Source organism: Anoplopoma fimbria, chromosome 9 (genome assembly GCF_027596085.1).
Source record: "Anoplopoma fimbria isolate UVic2021 breed Golden Eagle Sablefish chromosome 9, Afim_UVic_2022, whole genome shotgun sequence".
NCBI lineage: Eukaryota > Metazoa > Chordata > Actinopteri > Perciformes > Anoplopomatidae > Anoplopoma > Anoplopoma fimbria.
In genome coordinates, this window is record NC_072457.1 from 11,314,415 (window position 1) to 11,341,981 (window position 27,567).

The 27,567-nt window shown below is 41.0% G+C and overlaps 1 protein-coding gene across 1 annotated transcript in view; it reads right to left on the bottom strand.

The window, feature by feature from the left end:
• Positions 1-27,567, bottom strand: part of cxxc4 (CXXC finger 4) — a 49,001-nt gene that overhangs the window by 7,246 nt on the left and 14,188 nt on the right. The window lies entirely within an intron of this gene.

A 27,567-nucleotide genomic window follows, 5' to 3' on the forward strand; every position in this document is an offset into this window, starting at 1 on the left:
GCACAACCAACATCATCGCCCTCAACTTTTGTGATTCTGATTCTTGATGTGTTTGCAGTTTGTCACTTAACAGAAATATTTTCAGATTTTTAACAGATTTTAAAGTTTCAACTTTGTGTGTAAATATAGATAGGAGTCAATGTGTAAAGCCTGGTGAGGAACATTGTTATTGCGTGTGAATATATAAAATACTGTTATTTACAGTAGGTTTATGATACAGAACTTTTCTTAAATTATATACAAACCACTCACTGTTTACTTTGCATTTTTACTTAATATTTCCCAATTTGTAAAGTACACCCAAGTAAGCAAGTCTTTAACCAAACTCAAAAAACTCAACAGCGGGAAAGTTTTGCGGCTACATGTCATGCCTTTATGCCTCTCACTGTAATATATATCTCATGTCTCCATTCACTGCAGTATAGAGTATATAAAAAGCAGCCTTTACCGTCAGTATGATTGTTTATGCTTTGTTACACTAGCAATAATGATGAAAAACATCTGCTACGACTGTACATTAGGATTTATTAGCTTCATTGTGTAATCTGTTGCCATGAACCTGTTTCAGCTCACATTGAACATTTTATTTCAGTTCATAAATTAAGTTGAAAAGTTTTTAAAGTTCTTGATAATCTTTTGGGATGCATTCATGCTTTCTCCATAAATCTCACAAATTAAGTTTGAATGCGACCGGAGGCAGTAAACAATGAGAGGGTTTAACCAGTGGGTTTTCAAGGATACATTTAAACACAAATGAGTAAAAAGGTTGTAAGATTAAAATATTGTCCAAGGATTTTAGCATACAACATAATTCTTTAAACCGTTACAATGGACTCTATCACAGTACTTCACTTATTTAGTAAGTAAATGGCAAAAGGTCAGAGATTAATTCTGATAATTAATATAACATAATGTATTTGAAATTTCATCTTTCCACTTTTCAATGCCAGAGTTGAAAATAAAAGTGCACTTTAACTCTTCGGTAAGATGTATTATTTGAATATGATTTTCCTTCTCCCCCGTCTTTTGGTGCCTGAAGCTTTGGTTTGGAGGGTAAAATGTCTCCCTCTTTACTGAGCTGGTTTCCGGGGATTCTTGCTATGTAAGCCTTGCTCGTGAACTATGAAAGCCGGCCCTCGCTGCAGCTTCTTTTGCTCGCATGAAACACCCCCATCTTTGATGGCTGTTTGTACCAGAAATCCCTTCCCCACCCCCACCCCCACCAGAAGCCCCTATCTGAAGTAATGTGCAGCAGCGTAGAAATCTCACCGCTCAGTCAGTCAATAGCGGAAAGACCATTTTGATTTCCAGGGATAAAGAGGGGAAGGCCATTTACAGCGTGCTTGCCTGAACCTTAAAGTTATGATTATCACATTTTTACTGGAGGATGTTTTAGTTCCTAATTTATTATTTACTCAAAAAAATTGTCTTTTTCTTGCCGCAAGCAATCGTATTTAACCTTATGCGTCTCCCACTTATCCACCTCAATAAAATCAAGATTAGTCTTCTATATATGCATTTTGACTATTTCATCCCTCCATTTCTCTAGCACATTTTTTTAATTCTTTTTTTTTAAATTTTATTTAAGATACATTTCAGAAATGTGCTTTTATTGGACAGTGTACAGTGTCGTTTGTGTCTTCAACCACAACGCTGCCAGACTCACTGTCAACCTGACAGAACGTGTAGAAATGATACTGTAGTGAACATCTCACCACCGCATACTACCATTTTTAAAATTACATAAATTGGCCGAAAGGTGACATTTACAATCACAGGTCTCCGGGTGACATATTCGTGTCCGATTGGCCTTGAAGCTGACTGCATCACTGCAGGATAACATGACGGTGCTTTGTTGTTAGGGTGCAGCACAGCAACACCTGCCAGCCACTGGAAGGCGAACATGGCCGTTTGACATTACCTAATTAATTTACTTGTTTTCAGCGATTGAGAATAAAAAATAAAGAAAGAATTGCTGATATGAAACAAATAATGCCATGAGACAATCCGTATGGAAGTTGTCGCAGTGGGAAAAAAAAAACACTTCCTGTCACCCGACCTGCTGAACGAAATTGAATGAAACGCTCCCTGGAGGAGGAGGTGGTGGTGGTGGTGGTGGTGGTGGGTGACGCACACAATCCTCGGTGTGACCGGCACAGAGTGAGAGTGCTGTCTGTGTGGACCTGGGTTCACATTACCCTCTCTGGGGTCACATTTCACATGCTCTCCACCAGCTGTTGGACACCACAGCGCCGCTCAGCCATCTAATGGCACACACTGAGACGAGGCCACAGGTGAGATGTGGAGGAAATTCGCCTTGACGAGACATACAAAAAAGAAAGATACTAAATCATTGCGTAATTATACATTCATTAGTATTCCACTCCACCATCAATGCTCGTCTGGTAGAAGTGTCTGTTGACTGTTTTTATTGGTGGAGAAATGGTGACTTAATCAAGCAGTAACGCTGGAAACAAAATGATTTTCAGCTAATCTCCTGGCCAATCATAAGCAAAGGTAACGGCTTGGCTGCTGGCAAATGAGCCAGTGCCTTGAACGCACATAGGCTAATGACATGATTATTTGCTCATCAGGGTGATGTGTGTGTGTGTGTGTGTGTGTGCGGTCTATGTGGGTGTCAGACTGCGCACATGCGTGGACGTGTGAAAGTTTATACGTGTGCTTCTTGGGGGTTGTTGGTCACATCTCAGCATGGTAATAAAAGCCGGGGCTGTTGTCACAAAACTCAGCCCCGACGCCCAGCTTTTAAGTGCTGCCTCTATTCTCAGAGAGCAGCAGACACATTACAGAGAGGGGAGAGAGGAAGAAAGGCTCGGGGAAAGAGAGGGGGAGAGAGAGAGAGAAGCGAGGGGGGGTTGCGAGGCCTGTGGCTGAAGGATTGATTTTAAATGTTCTGCAAAGGCAGTGTTTACTATCCTCTCTGGCGAGCCCCCTGACAGCGCCGGCATCAAAACAAGATTTGTCCCCCCTCCCCCACCCAACAGAAGGAAAGGAAGGAAGGAAGGATGGAAGGCAATGGTTCCTTAAAAATGACGGTTCTTCTCCCTGGCCGAATGCTTAGTTTACCCGAAAAAATAGTTCAGCTGACTTCCCATTGCTGCCTGCAATGGGAAGTCTTTGTTGTTCCTCATTCCCTTTGTTTTTAAAATAACTGAATAAAAGTCCAAATGCTAACCGTTAGCATCAGTGGTCATCCAGTAATCTTCAGCTAAACTAAATGTGTCACTTTGTCAAACTTGTGTGGCATACTTTGTCATTTTCTTGCATATTGTATCACTGCGTAAAGGACAGAAAATGATCTTGATGTGTTCTAATGGGCAACCATAACTCATTAGCAGTCATTATTTATGAGTGTGACATTAATGGGTTTCTAGCTTGGCTCTGGTTCTAAATACAGTCATGGGGACAGATAAGCTTCTAACTCAGCTTGAATAATGAGGAAATTGACAGTTTATCTGAGGAAGGTTACAGAGTAATGAGATAAGAGTTGAGTTTAAAGGTGAAGGCTGGTGTTGTTCTATATTTTGCTTATTAAAAGCAAATTTCATGTAAAAGACCAAAACCAACAATATTCCTGTCCGTCTTTCGGCGCGTTCCAACTTCCCACACTGCTTGTGGCTGTCAGCCCCCAAGCCCATTGGGCTCCTACCGTAGACATGAATCTTTAAACATAGGTCACAAATATATATTGTTACATTTAAAAAAAAAAGGATATGTAATTTTCGAAAACAGCTGGATACTGTTTTGCCAAACTGTAAAAGGAGTAAAAGACTTGGCAACTATTTACAACAGCGGATTAATAGACATGGTGTGTGCTATATGGTACTAAAGCAGCAGGACATGTATAGGATACACTTTCAATAAACTACAGTGCCCATGTACATGATAATGAAGGAACAAGTCAGCCAGTTGAACAGTTTGGTTAACTGATGGGTTTTTGGCAGTTTTTTTTAAGAGATCTATGGCACAGAGAAACAAGCTATATCAGGCTTTGGATACACAGACAACCTTTTGACAATAAATACATAGAAAATGAATCTCATACCTTAAACAAAATACATTCAAATCAAGCAGAAAATATATTTTAATAGTAGTTATAACATTTCGGTTCATCTATTGTAGGATATTTATGCAATAACAGACAGTTGATCGCTTCAGAGTTTGACAAGTTTGTTGTTCAAATACCTACATTTGGGAGGTCTCCATTTAAAAAAAAACAAAAAAAACAACAACCTGTGTGGTCTATTGTATCAAACGTACAGAGCTTTGGCAAGAAATAAGGCTAAATGCTTCACTCGATTTGAAGGAGAAAATTCCCTTTTCGTGCCACGCTGCCACGCTCATAATTATCCGATTGTAGCAGACCATTAGGAATTTGATTTATTGTTCTTTGGCAGTCAGGATGGAGGTTTCTCACCCCCGCCTTGGACGTGTGTGAAATGCACAAGTCTGGAGGGCTGAGGAGAATATGTGGAAGTGAGAGCCATATGTCTGCGCTGTCAGAGAGCCACTTGTTAGAGGAAGTTTAGCCTCCCTGTGCCTCCAGCCACAGCCTTAATTATTAACAACATGTCTCCCCTCTGAAGATCTGTGTGAGGGCGGCTCACTGAAAAAGGTGCTTTGGAGTGTTTGCTGGGTGCAGGCTATCCTCTGGATACTCAGATATTCAGTAAAGGCAGTGAAGGTTTTTTGGGGGAAAGTTGCAGATATTTATCCTCCACTTACCTCTCATGTGATAGTTTGTAATTGAAGCTCACTTGTAAACACAGAATTAAAACCAGTGACTCCGTTTTTCTCACATTTAGATCAAGGCAATCATCATCAAGTCGGTCTGTGCCAATGAAAGATTTGAAAACGATCACTTCTGTGGGTTTGCGCTGAAAGACTTATGGTGAACATGCATAATGTTTTTCAAGTATGACCAGTCACAGACCTTGTGGCACCAATGACAAGGCATTAAGACCTAAAAAATGATTATTATAATTGTATAGAAATAATAATTATCATTGCTGATGGTCTTGTTTGCTTATGAAGTTCATATAGCAGCACAAGTAATAAATTATGACTGTTTTAGAACCAGCTCCTCAGTTATTTTAACTAAGGCCAAAACTAATTTCTAACTGTGACTTTAAACTACAGATTGTATTTCAATATAACATTAAATAAGGTATGTTTTGATGCTGTTTTAGTTCAGTCCAAGTCAAAGACACAATTAAAGAGAATTTTCACAGTTCCCCCTTAAATCTAAACACTCATTTGCTCTGTAAAAAGGTTAGTTAATTACTATAATTTATTCCATGAACTAAACAAAAACTACAAGCAAATCTCTTCTCTGCTGACAATCCAGATCAATGGCTTAAAGAAAATGAAAGAACATCAGGGAATATACTTATAATTCATTTATTAATTGATAAAATATGTAAATATGTGTATATTTGGAAAAAAATATATATATATATTGTTTTTACAAATCACTGTAATGTTTCAAAATAGATGAGAAAGAGAAGTTCATGATACCTCATTTTATAGACCTAAAGACATGATAAGGTTGGTATAGCTGCTACGGCATCATGGAAGATGAAAGATCTCCAAACGGCGTCTAGATGGAATCTAATCAATAAGTGTCTGTTTTCATTCCAGCTGCATTGTAATTATCCAACAATCAGTCAGCTGTAATTATCACTTACAAGATGAGATGGGCTGATAATTAGCGAATCAGATCAGGTTTACCCTCGGCATTAAAACCAGAATTAGGTCAAGATTTGTTAGGTTCATGCTGCAGCAACAACAGTCCCACAAATCATTATGGTTGGATCACCCAGAGGACTTCCTCCAGGTTTGGGAATATATACTTGGTGATGAGAGAATAATGATGTCAACCAAAGCAGTGACAACACAAACTTCATCCTTATTTTCAATCAAAGAGGAATCATCATGGAAGTACCTGTTCATGATGGATGCACAACATGTGAAACAGATTTAAACTTAAGCCACAAGAGGCCGTGGTTTACAGTGATTTTGAAACAGCTAAAGGGCGTTGTTAGGACCCAGCGGAAAGCATGCAATCAGGTTAGTCACCGACACGTAAAGATTGGGTTGATCGTTAACATTTATCCGGATATCGCCAGTAATTGTGCAATAGTTGAAGGAGTGTTCAATCCTCTTTACTGGTACAGTAGTGACTCTGGACAGGTTCGTTTGAGTTGCCATTGTTCCGGCATCTTCTCCATCTGTAGTTTGGACGCCAATAAGATTGCAAGAACACTGATATGATTTATTTTGCCTCTAGACCAGCTTCAGAGTTTTTGTACAATGGTGATTCTCAATAAGTGGTTGATGTAGATTGTCTCGGTGCTGGATACGTTACAAATCCATAGCAATATGGAGCCAAGGAAGTTCACCTCCATGGGCTCTGTAGTATACCTAATGTTATGAGAAAGAAAAATAAAGTTGTCATCATGTTGCAGTTACATTAAAACCACATATGTATCACCATCTGCAGCTTTATGCTCCCTTTGCCTTAGCTGTTGCTGCGATATCATTTTTGTTGCAGTGTAGCTGCTGTCCATTGACAACACAGCTGTATGAAAGTGAGCCTAAACATTCAAGCTAGCTAAAGTTATATTGTTAACTTACCAGAGATCATTGGTGTTGTTTGTCCGCTCTGGATGGAGAAATAAGGCCGGTGGATTGGGCGGCAGTAACGACAGGTATTCTTCCTATGTAGCGACGGGGCACAGTGGGCTCCTTAGCTGCTCAAACATAAATCCCTGTAGACTTTTGGTTCTTTCATTCGGTTTTTTTTTGTGCATTCTTTGAATGACAGCATTGCGTACTTGATTCATTGAATAACACTTCTCGTCCTGGCAGTTGATAAATGATTCAGGATTGTGTTTGGCGGTTGCCCTCTGTAGCTCAGCGTCCCATATGCAGCTGCACATCGAACCAGACTTTGTTGGTTCGATGTGCAGCTCTGAAAGTCTATCTCTGTTAACGGTTGGTGGTAGTGTTGGGAAATATGGCCAAAATCAAAGTATATGTAAAATGATATTTATAAGAATTTTATGATAATTCGCAATAATTTTATAATAATGCTATCAGTTATATATAAGAATATAAGGAAAGAAAACTTAAAGAATAGCTTTTCAACAATAAATGTGTGGAAACATATACCTCCCTGTGCACTATAAAAAATCAAACAAATTTGTTTTTTCCGAATAAGATAAGATAATTATTAAAAGCGGGGAAATTTGCATGCTTACATCTTTTATTTCAAAAAGCTGACAAAACACAAAAAATCTAGATAAACTACTTTTATTTGCTGACAAAAATTCTGATAAATCAGTGTGCTTAAACCAGAGTTCTTCGTCATCATGGGTTGTTTGGGATGCCTCCTCGTCAACTTCACTCTCCTCCTCCACGTCTGCCCAAATCACGTTATCTAGAAATGTGTCCACTGATAAACATTTGTCAATACTTTTTCTTCTTTTCACTTGAGATCACACCAAAATAGGAAAAAGAATTGACAAATGTCTACCAGTGGACACATTTCTACCGTTGCATGGTAAATACTGTCATATCGACCAACCTTACTTGGTGGTGGAATGTTTTTTTCTTTTTTTCCACTATTCCAATGAAAACGTTTCTGCTAGCGATAAATCCAGGATCTTTCAACAGACACCAGGATGGGCTGATCAATGATGTACCTATTCAGCCCCAGACAAATGCCGACATAACTGCTGAAATCATAGGGTTCACAGGGTTAAGCTACATTTTGGTGATTGTGTTAAAATCAAAAGCCATATCTTCCTCGGCTCACCAGGTCTGAAAACAGACGACGGGCACACTGTCGTCTGTTTAATGGTCCCTGCTTCATTTCTTGACTTTTTCAGCTCCTCAATTTCTCTGTCATTAATTTCAGCCTCCTCCTCTATCTGTCCATCTCTTTCCGCCACTTATCCTTGCTTAGCCAACTCAATAAATCAAAATTCACAACAGAATCCAACATTTTTTTAAACAATAGGTGAATAATTGGCGCAGTTATACTGAAATGGTAATGTGGTCAAAGTGTATTGTGTTTACAGTATGTTAAAATGGCTTCGAACGCGGCTCAGCCAATCTTAATTAAGGACTGGAACAGTCCATTTTATAATATTGCTCTTTCACTGCTGCATATTTTTTATTTATAAAGAAAGTAAAAACATTATTATTATTATTATTATTATTTGTTAAAAGATGCATTGCTGCTGGATTGACTGTATCTGAAACAGAGTGGCCTCCTAATATTTCCCCTTTGTCTTCAGACAGAGTCAGGTGCACATTAAGACGATGTTATTCTTTGACCTTTTCATGACTGTCTTATTATCTGTCTGTTCGCCCAAATCTGCCTGAAGGATTTCTGTGGTTAAAAGAACACAAAGCTTTACCAATCAGCACTCCCCATCCCCCATCCTCAACCTATGTGTAGAACTATTCTTCTTATTGTACAGTACTTTTGCAGTATTGTTAAATTCAAGGACCACTTTTAAACATATCGTAACATTACCCTTTTTTTTTTATTTTTTATTCACTACATATTATTTGATGTGCAGGAAACATTAGTATCCTGGTGATGCCTTTAGCAGACACAGTTCGCAATTAGAAATATTAAGGCAATTAAGACCTCACTTGCTCCCACTAATGTTGACTCTCTCTCCTGACGAGGGGCAACGTCTACCCGCAAGGCTGCATGAAACTTGAAACATTTCCTAGAGGAGAGGTGTGAAAGTGTGGTCAATGTTTCTTCTCATGGGCTCCCCTCACATCTCCACACAGCTTTGTACCAAAAGTCCCAAAGAAAGAGCTCTGACTCCCAGGTTATCGTCCCGTCCTTCAGGTCCAACACTTTTCTGTTTGTCCACTGTCAATATATGAGACAAACATGGGGACATTGCCAGCACTTACTCTCCCAGTGCTGCAAACCACGTAAAATCCACGAAAAACTCCTTACTAATATGAACAAAAGACACTTTTATTGAATACAAAATTATACAAGCATTATTAATTCATGTTATATTCAAAATGGTGCTTTGAGATGCCCAATTAATCCCATTCACCCTATTAATTGAAACTGCCACGGCTGAAAATCCTGATTTGTGTGTGTGTGTAAATTCTAACCTCCCATGTGCCTTGTTCTTGTGTGCTGTGCCGTTTTCTCCCCATGTGTGTTAGTAACGGACAAAAACAGTCAGCGTGTTTGTGAGGCCGTGCTGACTGTGACAAGACAGAGGGACCATGTGATTTCTTCTCATCTCTTCCCTTTCCATCCACAAAAACCCTCACATCCTCTCACACACATACACACACACCCCCCCCTGCGTACATATGCAAAACTGTGCGCACACATTCTCCCTCCCTCCCTCTCACTCTCTCACACACACACACACACACACACACACACACACACACACACACACACACACACACACACACACACACACACACACACACACACACAACAAGCCCACTGCTGCGGAACAGCCATCAGTCAAAGTGTGTTGGCGCTGCAGGTCCGGGGGCATTTACATAGATAGATGATGGAGAGATTATGGGGCACCGGGGTTATTAATCATGCTGCTGAGAAGGAGAAGAGGGACTCCTTGGTGTCGCTCTTCTCTCTAGGGATGGCTCTTTACCCTGGATATGTCTTTTGTGCCATTTCCAAAGTTCTGTCTGCTACCTAGTTAAACCACAGTGTTATGAGTGCCTTGGCATTCAGTATTGCTTCAGGGTAAAAGTACGGTGCAGCTAAATCCACCCCCAGCCACCAGCTTCAGGGCTACCATCCAGAACTTTTTGACTAGACCTAGTGTACCATTCAGTTAATTTAAACAGGCCCTATTATGCTATTTTCCGGGTGCATATTTTTATCTGAAGTTGCAGTTACAACATGTTTACATGAGTTAATGCTCATAATCCGCCTTGTTTTTCTCATCCTGGCTGTCCTGTAGCACCTCTTCTCACCCTCTCTCTGAAACGCTCCGTTGTAGCACTTGCTCCTCCCTCCAGAAAGCAAAGTCTGCTCTGATTGGTCAGCTAGCTCGCTCTGTTGTGATTGGTCAACGTTTCACATTTCAAAAAACTCTTCCTCTGGAGCTTCAGCTCCGTCTCTCTCTTTTGTTGTTTGAGGGCCAAACTAGCTTTACGTTACGTCACTTCCGTAACATTGTGACCTCATAAAGTTACGGAAGTGAAGGAGATAATTCAATGGAGCCATTTCAGGCAGCTCAGGAGCTTCTGAGGGGGAGGGTAACTTTTACTTTTAACCTTTTACGTGTACAAAAATATAAATAACATACTAAAGAGGGAAAAAGTGGAAAAGCATAATAGGGCCACTTTAATATTAAATAGAGATGTTTTGATCCCGATTCCAAAACCTGAACTTGCATATCGGCGGATACCGAGTACCGGTCCAAAACCAGCACGTTTGAAAAAAAAAATTTTTAACAAGCAACTGTATACTACTAACCCTGTATGAATGTGATATGATTGCTCTCATTGTTGTTGGCCAGTCTCAGTTTATATCCTTAAAAAAACATGAACATGAACAATTACATACAGAGAATGAATACCGTTATTTTATTATCAAATTTGACCAATTTTCCAGTGTAAACCAGTGGTTTTGTAACCAAGTATTTTCCGGCATTGTATGAATTTTTTTAATAATGACAGAAAAATCTGAAGTCATTTTGATCAACTGGAGTCCGTGGAGCGTGTCTGAGTGGTGACGGTGCAGCTGCGCACCGGTGCAGAAGAAGCACATGCTGCGGAATTTGCGCCCGAGGAAACGCGTGCTTGCAGGATCAGGAGATCCCATGGTTGGAGAGGCTGGTAATTCCGGTCTCCAGTGTGGCAGCGGAGCACGGGCTCAGCCTTCAGAACTAAATTAAAGCGTCTGTTAGAAGTCATCTGTTCAAAGCAACGCGCAAAAACCAATGACAATTGTCTCTGCAGCAATCTCCCTTAATGCTTCTTGGTTACGCACAAGCGAGCACCCAGTTCATGTGAGCTAGGAGAACGGTTTCAGTCCAGGATGGGCTATCGCAGGTCAATTAAATTAAATTCTTGTATAAGATTTGTTCATATTTGAATTGTAGTTTTTTTAAGTTTGTAAAGCTGCGTTGTTCATACTGTATTTGCCTGTTTCAGTATGATGGTCATAGTGATTTTAGTGGCCTCCACTGTCACTACGGGAGAAAAAAATCATTCATCTGCTTTGTGTCAATTAACAAGAAATGTGTCAAGCGCACTGTCGATGTCTCTGTTCATCTTTTCTCTCTATGCCTTTTTAAATGCATAATCTATAAGCTCATTTTGTATCAATGATTAAAAAAAACACACACACACACACACAGTCAAACCAAGTGACACACAATCACTCAAAGTGTTACTGTGATAAAAAATAGAGATGTTTTGGCATATAACATCTTTTGCATTTAAAAATATATATATATATATAAAACTATAAAATATAAGTATATAGTACTTAACTATGGTCGCCCATTGACATATATTTGGCTGTTGTTGAGCGCCTTTTTCAATGAATTTACGTTGTGTCCTGTCTTAGTCTGCCCCTGCTGTTGGCTTTTTGGCCGATTGAGCATTTTGAATCGATGGCAGAGACTGCCAGTGAGAGAAATCACTCTGATTGGATGTTCAGCTTAAGCGATTCAGGGCAGTAACTTATGTGAGGATACATACGTATATTACACCAACCGGTCGCTTTGATGACGGTTTGTTTAGTATCTGGATCTTAGTATAAGTACATCTACATATTGCATGTGGACACGTACACACAAATACGCTTCTAACCAAATTGTATTACCAATAATCCTCATAAACACCAACAGTGGTAATAAATTTGTATTTTTTATGTTGTTCCTTTTTTGTTTTTCAAACCTTGTGTGGATGTAACCAGTGTCTTGTTTTGTCGTTTCTTTATGTGATTTTTCCGTCCACTTCTTCTTATCTTGTCATTGTTTTCTATGTTATAGTGTCATATATATATATATATATATATATTTAACTGTATTGTTAGTCAGAGTCTGATTGTGTATACAGCACAATGCTTCCTGATTTGGAACTGAATGTTTTCAGTAACATAGCATATGTTACATTGTGTGTGTGTGTGTGTGTGTGTGTGTGTGTGTGTGTGTGTGTGTGTGTGTGTGTGTGTGTGTGTGTGTGTGTGTGTGTGTGTGTGTGTGTGTGTGTGTGTGTGTGTGTGTGTGTGTGTGTGTGTGTGTGTATATGCATTTTTCTCGTATTAAATCTGTGCTTTCTGCACTACATTCAGAAATATTATTGAAAAATAATTTAATGTATCTTTGCACATCATAGTACCATAAAGTGTGACTACTTTCATTGTTCTAGATCACAATAAAAAAAAAAGCCATCTCCTTTGTTTAAGCGGTTTCACACGCAACAACCAAATAATGGAGTCGACTCCTCTCACATCAACTACCTCAATGCCTCTGTTAAATTTTTAGCGATGCCTCAGTTTAACATTTCATAGAACCCACCATTCTGCATGTTGTATGAATTTTGAATAGTGAGTGGTCTGAACGGGACGCTGTGAGACTGGTAGATGTGATAATGGAGTAATCCACAGCGACAGGTGAAGTACTCTGCTCCTCTGGGCTGTTTGCTTTGGTAAATGTAGCCGCCATCCTCTGACCCCAATGGGACTTGACACTCGGACCCTCCCCGGCCTTCCTCCTCACTCCCTCATATCCTCTTCCCAACACTCAAACATGCGCATTGTGTTACCACACTTTGATGTTGCGCTGTGAGTCTTTGGTCAGTGATAGCTACAAGGCCAAGAGGTGTATTTTTCTTTTCATGGGAGGAGGTAATGAGTTCCTTGGATCACTTGGCTAGACTCGGTGGGTGGATGTATGGGTGGGTTAGTGCACCAGCTGAGAGATGGATTGACAGATGATAAATAGAGAGGATGACGCATGAATGAAAGGACAGGTGGATAAGAGTGAAACCTTGAGAGATAAGTGAATGTAAGCCTCAGGATATACTGTTTGTTTGCGTCTAGAACCTTCTTTCCATCCAGTCCATTCAAATTATGAATTTGATATGTATATACACCGCTGCTTGTTCAGTATATATGCTTCAAACTATGGCGCTCCTAGTGTCAGCAACGGCAGTATTTGACGAGTTGAGAGAACAGGTTGCCTCATGGTGCACAGAAGTTGGAGTGAGAAGGTTAAGGGTGGATGGTCTGACATGTAATACAAGGAACACTGGAGACGAGGGTTAGCATCCTGCTTCACCTTTGCTGCTAAGTTTAAGCTACTCAAACAGATTACACATTGACTATGTTTACATGCACACTCATATTCCACTATTATTCTGAATATGACAGTATTCCGAATTTGATATGTCTCATGTAAACATTATATTCTGTCTGGATATTCTGAATTAGGCCTGATTCCGAATGGAGCATTTTCTGATTGAGACATGTGGTAATTACCCATGTTATTCAGGTTTTAGAAGCATTCTTTGGACATGTAGACGGCACATTCGGAATATATGCTTCTCAGTAGGGTTTTTTTTACGGCAATTTGCTCTCATGTTTAAAATCATCTTTGACTTTTTCTTATATTTAATTTTAATTTAAATAGAACGAAAATCTTTCCTTAACTTGCACTGTGAACTTTAGGTTGGCTAAATATAACTGTACGGCTCTTCTGCTTAATATGTTCAGTTTAAAAAAAATCTGGCTTTGGCAGTTAGTAGTTGGCAGATATATTCGTTATCGATAAAATGTCCTTATTATTTTGAAAAAAATACCCATTCGTGTTTTTTCCTGAAGTGATTAATTATAATTTATTACACATCGCATAATCTTTACAAGACAGAGTTGACAAAATAAAGAAAATTTCCAATTATTCTAAACCTGTTTAGGCTGTTGCATGATGGGCACCACCTTGGTATTCAGCCCGCTGACTTTGATAACCTAATTCCTCAGAGATCTCTGTGAGACTCTCGCTGCCAGGGGCGTTGACATGATGTGGAGAAATGCTACCAGCCGTCATGAAACCCACCGCCCCAATCAATCAATCAGCATGCTAACACCACTCTGTGTGTGTGTGTGTTTGAATGTGTTGGTGTGTGCATAAGTGAGTGTGTGTGTGTGTGTGTCTGAGCGTAGAGGTTTACCCGTTTGCTCTCTGGGGCTCGGCATCGGGAAAAGGAGCGGCAGGGAGACCCTAAATGCACCGTCTTCGTCATTCATCAATTACTACGCCCAGGAAGGTTGCGCCTGTCATCTCGAGCAGATGGTGTCTGTGCATGTGTGTGTCTCTGCGTGTGTACATTCATAACATGTACTATAGTGTGTGTGTGTGTGTGTGTGTGTGTGTGTGTGTGTGTGTGTGTGTGTGTGTGTGTGTGTGTGTGTGTGTGTGTGTGTGTGTGTGTGTGTGTGTGTGTGTGTGTGTGTGTGTGTGTGTGTGTGTGTGTGTGAGAGTGTGAGAGACGGGTTAAGGGTGTCTCTACAAATGTGAGAGACTGAGAAAGGTGATGACAGAGACACAGATAGAAACGTATGGGACAGAGATGTACAGGTGTGTGATGGAGATATGTGCAGGTGTGTAACATGGGGAGGTGGGGGAGGGAACGGCGTGCTCGGCCGTCTCACTGCGCTTGGTGATGGCTGCAGGATAACTAATCAATCTACACCTGCCTTAGAGAGGGAGGGGGGGGTGGGGGAGGGGGGAGATCATTCCAGCCGGAAAAACCCTGTTAGTGTGTGTCCTCCTCTCCGTACTGCACATACCCACAGACTGAAAAGTTTGGCTTTATTTGATTGAATTTCTTAAGAAACGTCTGCTTTTTATTATTGTTGCCTTCGGGGAATTTCTTCATCTCAAAAAATCTGGACATTGGTCACGATTGTAGAAACCCGCACTTATTCACTACACATATTCCAAATTACTTTAATTCCCCGAGGACGCAATAAAACGCAGTGAACCGCTTTGGAAGCACTAAACATTTTCCAAACAAATGGACAGCTAACGTAGCTTGTTGAATGGAACACACACACATAATACACTGTCTTGCTACAGATTGTTTTTTACACTTAAAGAGAAAATTTCATAGATGAGCTCAGACAAAACAGCCCTTGAAACCGATTTTTTTTTTTTTTTTTTTTTTAATCCCTCAAACTTTTAGAACTTTCTAAATCTACTTTCCACCCAAATGTCGCTTGTGCAAAAAATCTTGCCGCTTCCTTCAGTGGGGAGATGTTTTTCTTCTCCCTCCTGCTCTTAACTGTGTACCAGCGGTTCTAGGGGCTGTCATATTGCATCAGCGCTCTGCTGATTACTTCCACCTTGTCTCCCTCGTCAGGAAATGATTCTGACACGCACTCACACCCTGCTTTCTCTGCATCAATATGCGTGCGATGGAAAAACTGCAGACAGTAAATAAATAATGAAAGACAAGGTAGGGAAGAGGGGAGGGAGGCTCTTCGTGTCTCCCTCTCTCTGTCTCATTCTCTGTCCTCTGTTAGTGCACGTGACTCACTGTGGGAAAGTGTGATGTGCATTGTGTAAGGGGATGTAAAGATGTGCAAATATATAGTTTATGTTTATTCAATATTCAACCATTCAATTAATTGAAGCGTTTGCTAAAATGACGAACGTTGTAGAACAAAAGATGAATTGATTTAGTTTTAATTAAAGTGACGGCTTTCTTAGAGGACATTTCACTTCTGTTAGTCAACATTCCTTCAGTATCGCCTTCATTTTTGGATCGTATGTGTCCTGTTTTAGCGCCTCCCCACAGCAAAGGTGCGTGGATTTTCCGCTGCTCCGTACCAAGAAGTATGGCAGTAGAGTGAGGTAGCATTCTCAGACAAAATCCCAAAAGGGATTATCACAGAGACTCTGCATTTCTGTGGAGGACACAGAGAGGGTTAGCCCGTCTGATTGGCCCACTAACCCCTGGCACGCAGTGGCACAAGTGGCATCACAGACGCCTCCATTTATTTTGGAGTTTATTGAAGTGACAGCTGGTGTTCAGCCACTCTTAGTTTTGTAGACAGGATTTTGGGATAGTCAAGGGAAAACTGACATTTATGTTTCCTGCTAGTATTTAGAAACTATCCATCTCATACAAGAATAACTTTGTGGTGTCAACAGGACAAGTGCAGTTTTCAAATGACAGTCCTGTGGCACATTTGTGGCATCAATGACGTGATGGCACAAAGCCCTAATTAATGATTTGTTCGTCAGAATGTCATTTCAGCTTTCTGCTCCAGTTGATCGAGTGATTTTATCTCCAGAAACGCGACCATATTTGGCTTTCTACACTAGTTCATGTTGGTGACTTACTGTAATCAACAGCAAACATTGTGTGTGTGTGTGTGTGTGTGTGTGTGTGTGTGTGTGTGTGTGTGTGTGTGTGTGTGTGTGTGTGTGTGTGTGTGTGTGTGTGTGTGTGTGTGTGTGTGTGTGTGTGTGTGTGTGTGTGCACATTTGTGTGTGAATACAGTCGGGTTCAAATTTAGTTCACAGCTAAAAAGTCTTATTTCAGCATTTGTGGAAAAACTAGTAGAATGTTATTTGTCAAATGGTACTTCTCTAACAGGATTACATCATTCCTCACTAATATGGGTCAACAAGAGGTTTTGTTGATATTTACCGGAAGAATTTAAGAATCCACACCGCTCCAGCTTTCGTCTAAAGCATCCCCAGAGAGCAGCACTGAAACTCTCAGTGGATGAGAAAACGAATATTAATGAATCAAGTTAATGACGAGAATGTATAGTATCTCTTATTATGCTGCATAGTGGGAAAGGTGTATGTCCTCTCTGTTCTGGTAGTTACATAGATAAAGTCTTCCCAGCATGACACTGTAGAGAGCTTTCTTTACTTGTACTGTAACCAGTTCTGTAACAAGTGATTAAAGAAAAGCAAAGGAACCAGTGCTTTATGTCAGGAGTTGGTAAAGATCAAAACAGAGTTAAAAAGAGACTGAATATTGGATAATATCTTTTTGTATCTGATGGACTGTTTGCTTGGTCATAACGATGTCTTTATAGACCGATGGAATATAATGGCTGAGTTTTATAATGTAAATATTGTTTTCCTCTTGTGAATCTGAGTGTGAGTCATAACGGCAAAATGTGTTCCTGGAGCGACCCACTGTAGCGGGAACTAACTTAACGAACTTAAAATCTGTAGGATTCAAAGATGGCCGTGGTCCGAGCAAAGGTTGCTAAAGGGCGACCATCTAACTCGTCCGTTTGGCCACTGTGGAGATATAAATGTTTAAAGTCAAGGAAACTGTCTTGTCATCAAATTTGAGGGTGTTGGTTTGAAGGAATATAACATCTGTGGTCTATAAACTGTAGGTGGTTCATTTTAATATTCTGACCCACCAAAACATACTTTGAACATTTGACCAAGAGAAAAACATTACTGAGAACATAAAAAGTCTCCTTAGTTTGTCCTATTGAGAGGCTATTGAGTGGGGAAACCGTCTGATACTACATATAGTATAATACTAATAGTACCAGTGTAGCCTGATCTTTATCTGAAAATGCATGAAATTGACAGAATGCAAAAAAAGAAGCTGCGCAGCATTCAGATGTTGATTTAGAATTGGAATGTCAAGGTTCTGAATGAAGCTTTGAACGATCCAGAACAGCCCTTATACTGTTGTGAAATAAACTACCTTTGGGTGAAAGTCCAGCTGGATGTTCTCACATCCACACTTAATTCTTGACCGTATCCAACTTTCGGATGTTTGTCCAAAGTTGCTGCTAGTCTCTCATCTCAGGCTGACAGGTCAGGTGGTCCTTGTCCTTCTCCTTTACCTGTTTTCATATTTTTCTGTTGTCTGTTGTCTTTTCTTTACATGAACTTTAATATTAAAACTTTTTTTTGTATACTTGAGCCACACACAACATTCGCCACCTCGCAGCCCAGCCTCTTTTTCTAACATCTTCAGTTGTGTGAAAACACCTTCCACCTTGGACACTATTGACTCAAGTTTTTTTTAGTTTTTTTTATTTAGGGGCTATGCTTTTCTCAATCACAACAACTTCAGCACTTTTTCCTGTAAAGATGTTTATTGGATATATCCTATATTGGATAAACATCTTGGCAAACCTATCAGTTGATGGAGCAGCTACAACGTTAGCATAGCCTAGCACCGCTCGGTCCGGACCCCATTTAGAAAACAAGCATTTTAAAAGTGTTTGAATGCTGACTTTTGACAAATCTGCATCATTATGTCGTTATTTCAGCATCCTTTTTAAGCGATTATTAAATTTAGGGCAATTCTGTTTATTTTGGTTGCGTACCGCTGTAGTAAATCATACAATGTATAGCTTGATACAGTGAATACAGCTCAGTGAAATTCTCAGAGCCCCTCTTGATGATGAAATTAACCCAGACGGGACATTGTTTGGTTTTTTGACATATCTCAGACTTGTACAACTATGAAATGCACCAGTAGTGGTTATTCCAGCAATGGTTGATGAAACATTGGTGTCAACAATGAGGGTAAAATTGGTTTTTGTAAAGAATGGGTGAGGAACAGGGTCATCTTAATGTCATTTCTTTTCAATTTGCTTTATAATCATCGCCAAAAACACATTGTCTTGAACCCGTAGACCCTGAAGGACAGAGGACTCACAGTATATTCCCAGTATCCCGCTAATTCGCTAATGTATTCCTTCTCCGTACTCAGCCTCTATCTCTGCCTGTCTGAAGCTGGAAACTGAACATTACCACTGGGGCCTGAGGACGTTAAATCTCAGCTCCAGAGAACCGGGGGGGGCTGGTGCTGGCTGCCTGCCTCCCTCTGATGTTATTTAATCTTCGCGGCCTGGGAGTAGGCAAACCAGCGTCACCCCCCTGATGCACGTTATCAACCTCCTGATGACCGGCGTGGGAGACACCACATTGCCGCCAACACAGAACACTTGGAGTCATCTTCCTAGCCGGCCCCAAAAAAAAAAAACAGTCAGCAGCTCAATTTGGGTGATGGCAAGCAGGCTCAGTCAGGGGAGAAGTCGGCGCCGGATGATTTCCTCCCTCTCTGCTCGTTCTCCTCAGCAAGCATTGACGCCCCCCCCCACCTCGGCTGCTGCTCAAATGAGCCTCCGTCCTCTCCTCTTTCCCTCCTACTGCCTCCCTCCACCATCTTACCATAACTACACCCACTCCCCTCCCCTGAAAAAACCCAAAGACCCGGCAATCGCTCAGTTGCTCAAGCTATCTCAGGAGCCTGTCTCGCTTCAGCCCCCATCGGCTCCCCCCTTAGAGCATTCCAGCATGACAAACCACATGGGATTTCACTAGTCCTTTAAAGTCTGCTGCCTCTGGGAACCACTCTTCTCCGTGCAACATTTTAGTATTCAAGGGATACGTGACTGGGGAGGTAACCAATGCTGTTACATTCCGCCCGTCTCCTCCTGGTTGTTATTTCTATTGATGCTTCGCAGGAGGAGAAAAAAATAGGTGTTTTTTTTTTTTTTTTTTCCTATCAAGTGATCATAATTGATCCCTGATTTTTCTTTTTATTTACATTGGCGGTTTATTTTTTCCTGTAATTCCGCCACATCAAACATTTGCTGTCAAGATGTCTTTTACTGAAGTCATTTTTTTATTTTAACACATAAAAGCATCACAACAACAATATACAAATTCTTAGTAATCTTTAAAACCAAAACACATTTACACATGCAACAATAGGGTTTAAGACAATGAATAACTTATTGAATAATTTTGTTTTTGGAATGTGTTAACATTACTCTGCAGGAGAAACGTCCAGACTATCCCTTAGCTCCAGAACAACATCTGATATGTCAAATATGTATAGTGTACCGTAATAAATTCTAAATTTGAATGTTTTTCAACATAACATACAGTTCTTTTACTGGCATTACTCTCTACCTTTTAGACAGTTACAACCTTTAGTGAAAAAAAAAAAAAAAGGTTTGATGGCCAATGTAGTTTTGTTAAAAATGTACCTTGAGAATATGACCTCCAGACAGCAGTCTGACTCATAAATGTGGGGTGCTGTGACAATCAAATGACGCCCAATTGGATTTTAAAGAGGTGCAACTCATCACACAAGACAATGTGCCCTGTTCTGCAGTGAGTCCAGTCAAATGAGGAAACATATCAACGAGTCCGTCACAAAAGCTGCCGTCCTTTCCAACGTCGTTCTTAACGAGACACATCGCAGTGCCGACGGTCTTAAGTTTAGCGTGGCATTTAATATATGGTTTTCAGAAGAAGTAAAAGCCTAAACTATAAGATGACTCAGTTTGATAAAATAATTCAAGTCAAAAGAAATGAAAGGCTGAGGAATAATCAACAGAATAGATTATTGCTCCAGAGTAAAGTGTGTTGTGTTTGTTATATCATCAATCCATGTGGCCTCTCCGGTTTGACGGAATCAGAATGATTGTATGATTGTCTGTTTGAGTCCTTTACATAGGATTGGCTGTAAACCTACAGCCACAACACTGAAAACACATTCATAGACACCAAAAATATACATTATGATACTGTCAAAAGGTACAATAATTACACGGAAAAGGAAATTACAGAGTTAAAACAACACCATTATGTTTTCATTTATCTTTTTGTCTGTCCACTTTTCTTCTCTCGTCCTCCCAAATGTGTCGGGCGCGTTGGGCTCTGTGAACCCATCAAGTGCTCCTGGCAGAGAGTCAAGAGTCCCACCTGCCCTCCTGCGGCTGGATGGGGCAGCCACGGCTCGCCACTCTAAAAGAACCACCGAAAAGCTTCCCCGCTGCTGACCGGCGTCCTCTATGGGAGACAAAAATGTGAAGGACACAGTTTAATTTCCAGATTTCAAGGTCATGGCGTTGTCATGTCTGTGGAAATTACAAAAAAACAGCATAAACACAAGCCAATAATTAATAGTTTTAGAATCTGAATCAGGATAACACCAGTTTGAAATGTCACGGACATTAAGTAAAGTAAAAAAAAAACTTGACACTCAAAGCGGCTATAAAGCCCAACCAAGTATTTCATCAAAGAGCCAGCCAAGGTGATTACATCCACGTCCCACCCACACCCAAATAATCATTACACTGGATAAAATATTCAATACAAATTCCCAAGAAGCAACAATGAGGCATTTAATTACTGCGAGCTCCAGCCGCAGTGAGGGGGAACAGTGCATCATTTCAATTTGAGCCCGTGCCAGCAGCTGCCCCTCCTCCTCCCCCTCCTCCTCCCCCTCCTCCTCCTCCTCCTCCTCCTCCTCCTCCCCAAAACCTCTATGGCGGAGTGACAGCCTCTCCTTTTCCCAAACACATTTGGAAGTCAAAGACATAAAATACTGAAGCCCCCCCCCCCCTCACCAATCCCCATGACCAATTAGCACATTTTTTTTTTTTTTTCTCTCTGTTGACAGGGGGGGAAATAGTGTATAATCACAACTAAAATCACTTTAGTCTGAGTGGAGGGCAATTTGACATTTTAATACAAAGTGTCATCTGTGGCTCCTCAAAAGCTGATGGGAGCTTTAGCACCCGACTCCTACACTCAGGCCTATACAGTAGATTGACCACATGTTAACATTATTTACAGTGTACAGAAGGGATGGGCAATTATTCAATATAAAACCAGATCAACTTTCGGTTGAATCATATATGATCATATCATTTGTCATTTTGTAAGAAAAGTCTTACAAAATGATGTTAGAATGAATGATTCTAAGAAATTGCAATTCAAAAATAAACTCAGTTATACAGTGTGAGGTCTGTGAGGAGATCTGTCTAATATGATGCATAAGTAGAGCTATAACAACTAGTTGATTAATCAATTAGTTGATTGGCAGATAATTAATGAGCAACAATGTTGATGATTGATTAGCTGCTCAAGATATTTTTCACTAAGAACAAAAAAACCATTTCTGATTACAGCCTCTTCCTAACGCAAAGACTTTGTGTTTTTTGTGGTGTGTGTGGTCTACAATAGTCTTATATCAAAACCTTAGTAAATGTATGGCACATGCTGTACAATGTATAACAAGCATTGTAGCTGTGACACTTTTTTGCATTTGAGTTTGAATTCATAGAAAAATGTAGCTAACATATTCATAAATAGCACTTAAGCCGTTTCAGATCTCCCATGTAAACAAGAGAGGAAATACTTAATAAGTGGTCAGATCAGAACCTGTGTTTATCAAACTTCAAACAACAAATCATGAGCCCCCAGTCACATTAGCTGTGAGGTTAATAATCACACGTGTGCAGTCATTAGGTATAAAAGAACAGATGATGACGACATACTTCCTAATCTCTAAAGAGACGGAACCTAAACTCAGTCCATAAGGACTTCAACTGCATGCAGACAGGTGCTGGGCCCTATGTGTGCACTGTAGCAACCATTTACCATTTTTCACACCACATTAAGCAATTGCTATTATCCTTCCAAGTGAATAATGGAGGGACCCAGAACAGCAGGATACCATCATCCCCAATTTAAAGCCCTGAATGAAATGAAACACCGTCATGTTTTAAAGGGTCAAGACGCTCTCACAGATCTGATGTGTTCCTTTTTTTTTTTTTTTTTTTTTGCTTAATTGCAATGAGCTGACGCCTGGCCCCTTGTTATGTCACCGTAGAGCTATTAATTGTGATCACGTTTTTGGGAAGCATTTAGGCTTTTTTACATTTTCATGTCATTTCTGCTTTTTAAGATATTTGATAGCGAGAGAAAAAGAGTGGCATGAAACAAAGGTGCCAGATTTGACAATGGTTACGTTGTGAGTTTTCTAACCACCCGAACCCCTAGAAAACATTGAGGAAAAGATCGTTTTATTGATAAATGTAAGTTTGTGTATGTTGGGATCCTATGTGGTTACCATAGGTGTACTGGAGATTAAAGAGAATAAGTCTCTTAAAAAATGTTTCCCTCCAAGTCCTCTGTTTGTTTTTTTGCCTACCCATATTGATTTAAATGGAGTGGAACAGATTAATGCAATAAAATTCAACAGCATCAAAACTGAAGCCTCCAAAATGACCATGAATGACCATAAACACCTCTCCTAAACAGTTTCAGCAGGTCTGAACTCATTAAAAGCTCCATGAAGGTAGGGTGTATTGGATGACTGCTGCATTTGCTCTACCTAGGTGTACCTAATAAACTGACAACTGAATATATGTTTCTCTGATAAAAGGGGTTCCATGGTGACAATTTGTGGCAACAAAAGTTGACACAAAAAGACAATGAGACTGATCTGCAGTTCAGCACATTTCACGTTTACATATAAAGGCCTGGGAATCACAACAAACATAGTTCACAAAAAGGCGCGTGCTGCTAGTGCATGTTAGTGCATGTGAGCATGCCCCACTGGTTAGCTCACGGCCACCGATCTGCACTGCTTTCATACGGCGGTTACTGCTAATAATGCCGTCCCAACCGACAGCGTCGTCATGGAAACATGGCACCCACCCTCCGGTTCCCCCTCAGGGTAACACTGTGAGCTCTCAGCCCTTTGGCCCATAGTTTGCACTGTTATGGCGGTTAGCACTGTTAGCTTAGAGCCGTCGGCTCAGCGTCGACATGTTAAAAGCCAATGAGACCCAATGGAAATGCTCCCGGTCGTGGATCTTGCACCTTTTAAGGCGCAGCAAGAGAATGCAACAGGCGTGTACACTTGAAATGTTATGGATATGTTGTGCACATCCTCATTGGAGATGGGGCTCTGCTCTCCCGTGATGCTCTAAGAGCTGTGGCAAAGAGGAGAGAGAGGGGAGGTGTTTATCTTGATCCATATTCTCACATTGATCAGTCCCTGGTGGAAGTGCGGCTCGCCAGAGACAATAATGACCCTGATCTGGGCACTCGGCATGTCTCTGTTTTGTTAAGTTCCTGCGTTATCGATCCAGTGGGGCTCCTGAGTGCTGCTTGGATTCACTCCCGGGCCTCCTCGCCTCAGCACACTGCAGTGACCGGGCACAAAGAAGGCTCAATTAGGCACAGCTCTGCGTTGTCTGCTCCCCCACCAGCATCCACCTTCAAAATCACTCCCATCAACCGCCAGGGAGAGTAAAAAAAGGAGACAAGAATACAGAAACAACAGGGAGGAAGGGGGGGGGAGACGGAAAGGGATAAAAGGGATAAAGGGAGGAGGGGGAAAAAAAAGAGGAGAGAAAGGTGGGGAGAAGGTAAGGGTTGATGGTGTTACACCAGGGACACGGGAGCGACACCGAGGTTTCACCTCAAATCAAGACGCTGTGGCAGCAGCTCAGCCTCACGTCAACACCGCCGCCTCTGCAGCAGAGCATACATAACAACCTGGCTACAACGACACACCGAGGGAAAGACAATTTCCCGCTCTGGCAATGAATGCACACGACCGAGTATTGAACTGACTGCAGGAAGAGGAGGGAGAGATTTTCTCCAGACCTCAAATTAACCCCACCACACCACCACAGCAGGCAGTGTTTTTCTAAGCGTCTGCCGGTGGCTTTCGGTGATAATGGCACAGTAAAACTGACGTTGTGGAATAATTCTCTGCTGATTCCGGTGGAGCCAACGTGAGGTGTCTGGGCAGCCACGACACCCTGTGATCCTAACCGGACCTGGCAGGTGCAGTTAATGCGGAAGCCACGTCGTCTGCTGATTGAGACGAGGTAGTAGAAAGACAGGACGTTGAATGAGAATCAAACCGACCTGACTAAGGCAGCCTCTGTGAAGGCTGCTCTAACCTCTGCATGGGGCTCATCCATGCACACACAACATAAACCACCAACCACAATCTTAGACGCTCAGGTTAAGGCCAATCCTCGCTATCTTTTTCCACACAAATAATAAAAAACACACCAACAGTCGTCGTCGTCGTAGCCCCCCCCCCCCCCACCCCCGGCCCTGCCCTCGTTTCCCCTGCAGCCTTGGCGTCACACTGAGCTGTGGCCAGAGATAAACCACTCAAGACGATGAGGATGATAATGGCAGACGCCGCAGCGCCTCAAAATTCAATCAGCACCGGGACGTCAATGCGGATGAGCGTAAAAGTGAAATATGCTCGCCGGCGTGTGTTAAAAGACGCCACACAGGGCTCGCAGAAACAACAACAGGCGATGAAGAGGACGATGAAGGGGGGAGACAGAGAGAGACGGAGACAAGGGGGAAAAGAAAAAAAAAAAAGAAGGGGAGAGAAAATGAAAATAATGTGTCTCTACTGCTCGGCTTCGCAGCAGAATCCCACTGGCATTCTGAGCAGCCCTACTTTAACCACAGACTGTGAATAAATTACCCTTTTGAACTCAGGGTGATTGCAAATGTGCCCCGGTTTCTCTTGAGACATGTCTGGCACTAACCCTCAGCTCTGTGCTTCCAGCCAGCCTTGTCACAGAGGCCCCCCTTCCCACCAACACACACACTCAAAGCACGGACATTCACTAGCATGCATAACATCATAAAACTTTTAATTCACCATAATTGCGGGTGATTTTTTTTTTTTTTTTTACAGCCAACTACAAACTCGCATTCTACCCCCCTCTCTTTTTCTGTCTAGGTATTCTCACGAATCTCCTTATACTCTGAGATAAAAAAAAAAAAAAATGTCTTAGAGATGAGAAAGTATCCTGGAAAAATGTGTAGTAAAAATCTGAGTACAGATGGAAGCAGGGCAGAGACAGATATGGGGGAGACAGACGGGGAGAAGGGAGGGAGAGTGGCACTGGGCAGGTTGAATAGCAGCCTGTGTGAGAGAGAGTGTGCTGATGTGTTTCAGAATGCTCATTATAGCACATGGCCCATACATTACCCTGACAATACCCATTATTTATTAACCTACAGACCGGGAACCAGGCCACTTTTCATGACCGCAAATCTTTGGACTCAGCACTGACAGGCTGCAAACAAAATATATATTATAAAAAACACTGCCCACCCCCCGTCTCCCCTCTTAACACACAAACTGCAGCTGACACTGCCCTAGCTGCCACAACGCTTACTTTTTAAAAAACATAATTACGTTTTTCACACAGCATCACCCATTGCAAGTGAAATTTGTGTGCAAACCCAGGTCAGCCAGTTTTTTTTTTTCTTCTTTTTGTCACCAAAAACATGCACCTTGCAAGCGCTAAATAAATCTGACACCTTAGAACTACAATCAGAAAAGTTAGGTCTGTGATCATTTCAGTATAAAATGGCAACATGCAAGGAATGGCCTTTGATTATTCTTTAAGGCAGACCGGTGGCGAGGCAGACAAAACTAGGAAGAGAAAGAGGGTAAAGGAAAGAGCCCAGGAAGAAGGACAGTCAGGGCCGATCCCCGGGTCTAAGGAAGAGGGGAGGAAAAAAGTTGCAGCGGTGCAGTCAGCCTTAACTGATGCGTTATATATTGCCTGTCACTTTATTCTGCAGGAATATTGGGGCGTTGCCAGGCTCAAACCTGGAAGGTATAGCAATCCATCACCTGCACCGTTACAGGCTTTGCTGGGTGGGGGTTGAAATCTCATCTTGAAGCTTGTAGCCAATATTCTAGCCACCCAATGCCGTTTATAAAAGGTACCTCTCCAAGGCCGCCATCACGGACAGACCACTCATCTAGTCATCCACTCTGCCCCACAGTCCTGCATCACAACAGCGAAACGCAGACAGGAACACTGCACAAAAGGCTTAAACCTTGGGTATTAGATTCACATACAGAATCATAAATAACATTAATTCGGGTTATTATAAGTAAATATCTAAACTGACTGTAATGGAATAAGCATTAGCTGTGATGAAATATTATCTCATTGCTTTGTGGCTTATTTGTGTGCGACCCAATAACAATGTTTAGCTCCAGTGTTCTGAATACTCCAATTAATGCAAGTGATTAATAGTTATTAGCCAGGTAATTTACAAATGTTCAAAGGTACAGTGTTACAGTGGTATTGCAAAGCAGAGTGAAAAATGCTATACATCACAATGAGTAAAACTACCTCAAACCAAATCAAAATTCATTATAATATTATAGTTCATTTCACATTTACAGAGAGTGACTTTAACTAGAACTTGTTTTTTATACATTTGAATCCTACAAAATGCTGACAGATAACTGTGTTTTTATTTAAACACCATCCTATAGTAGTTCAGTTTTTCATAGGTCACTCAGATTATATCATTCAAAGTACAACTTAAAGAATATGATAATAGAATAATGAAATAATGCTGAACTATATTTTTTTCAGAAAATGCTGAAACAAATATGCCAATTTCTTGCAATTCTGACAGATATTTATTATTTGTATTATTTAGGACCATCACATCATCACCTCAGAAGTATGAGATCGTCGGGCATCAGCCAGCAGAATGAGAGGAAATTCAATGCTTCTGGTCTGTAAATACACAAAGGCAACAAACGCACACTCATTACATACCATACATTCATTTTACACAGGCGCCATATAAGCTAGACTTGTGAATAACCTTATTTACATGTGAGAATAATGATGATGATGATGATGATATGATGAAAGTGTATGATTCATAAGTAGTT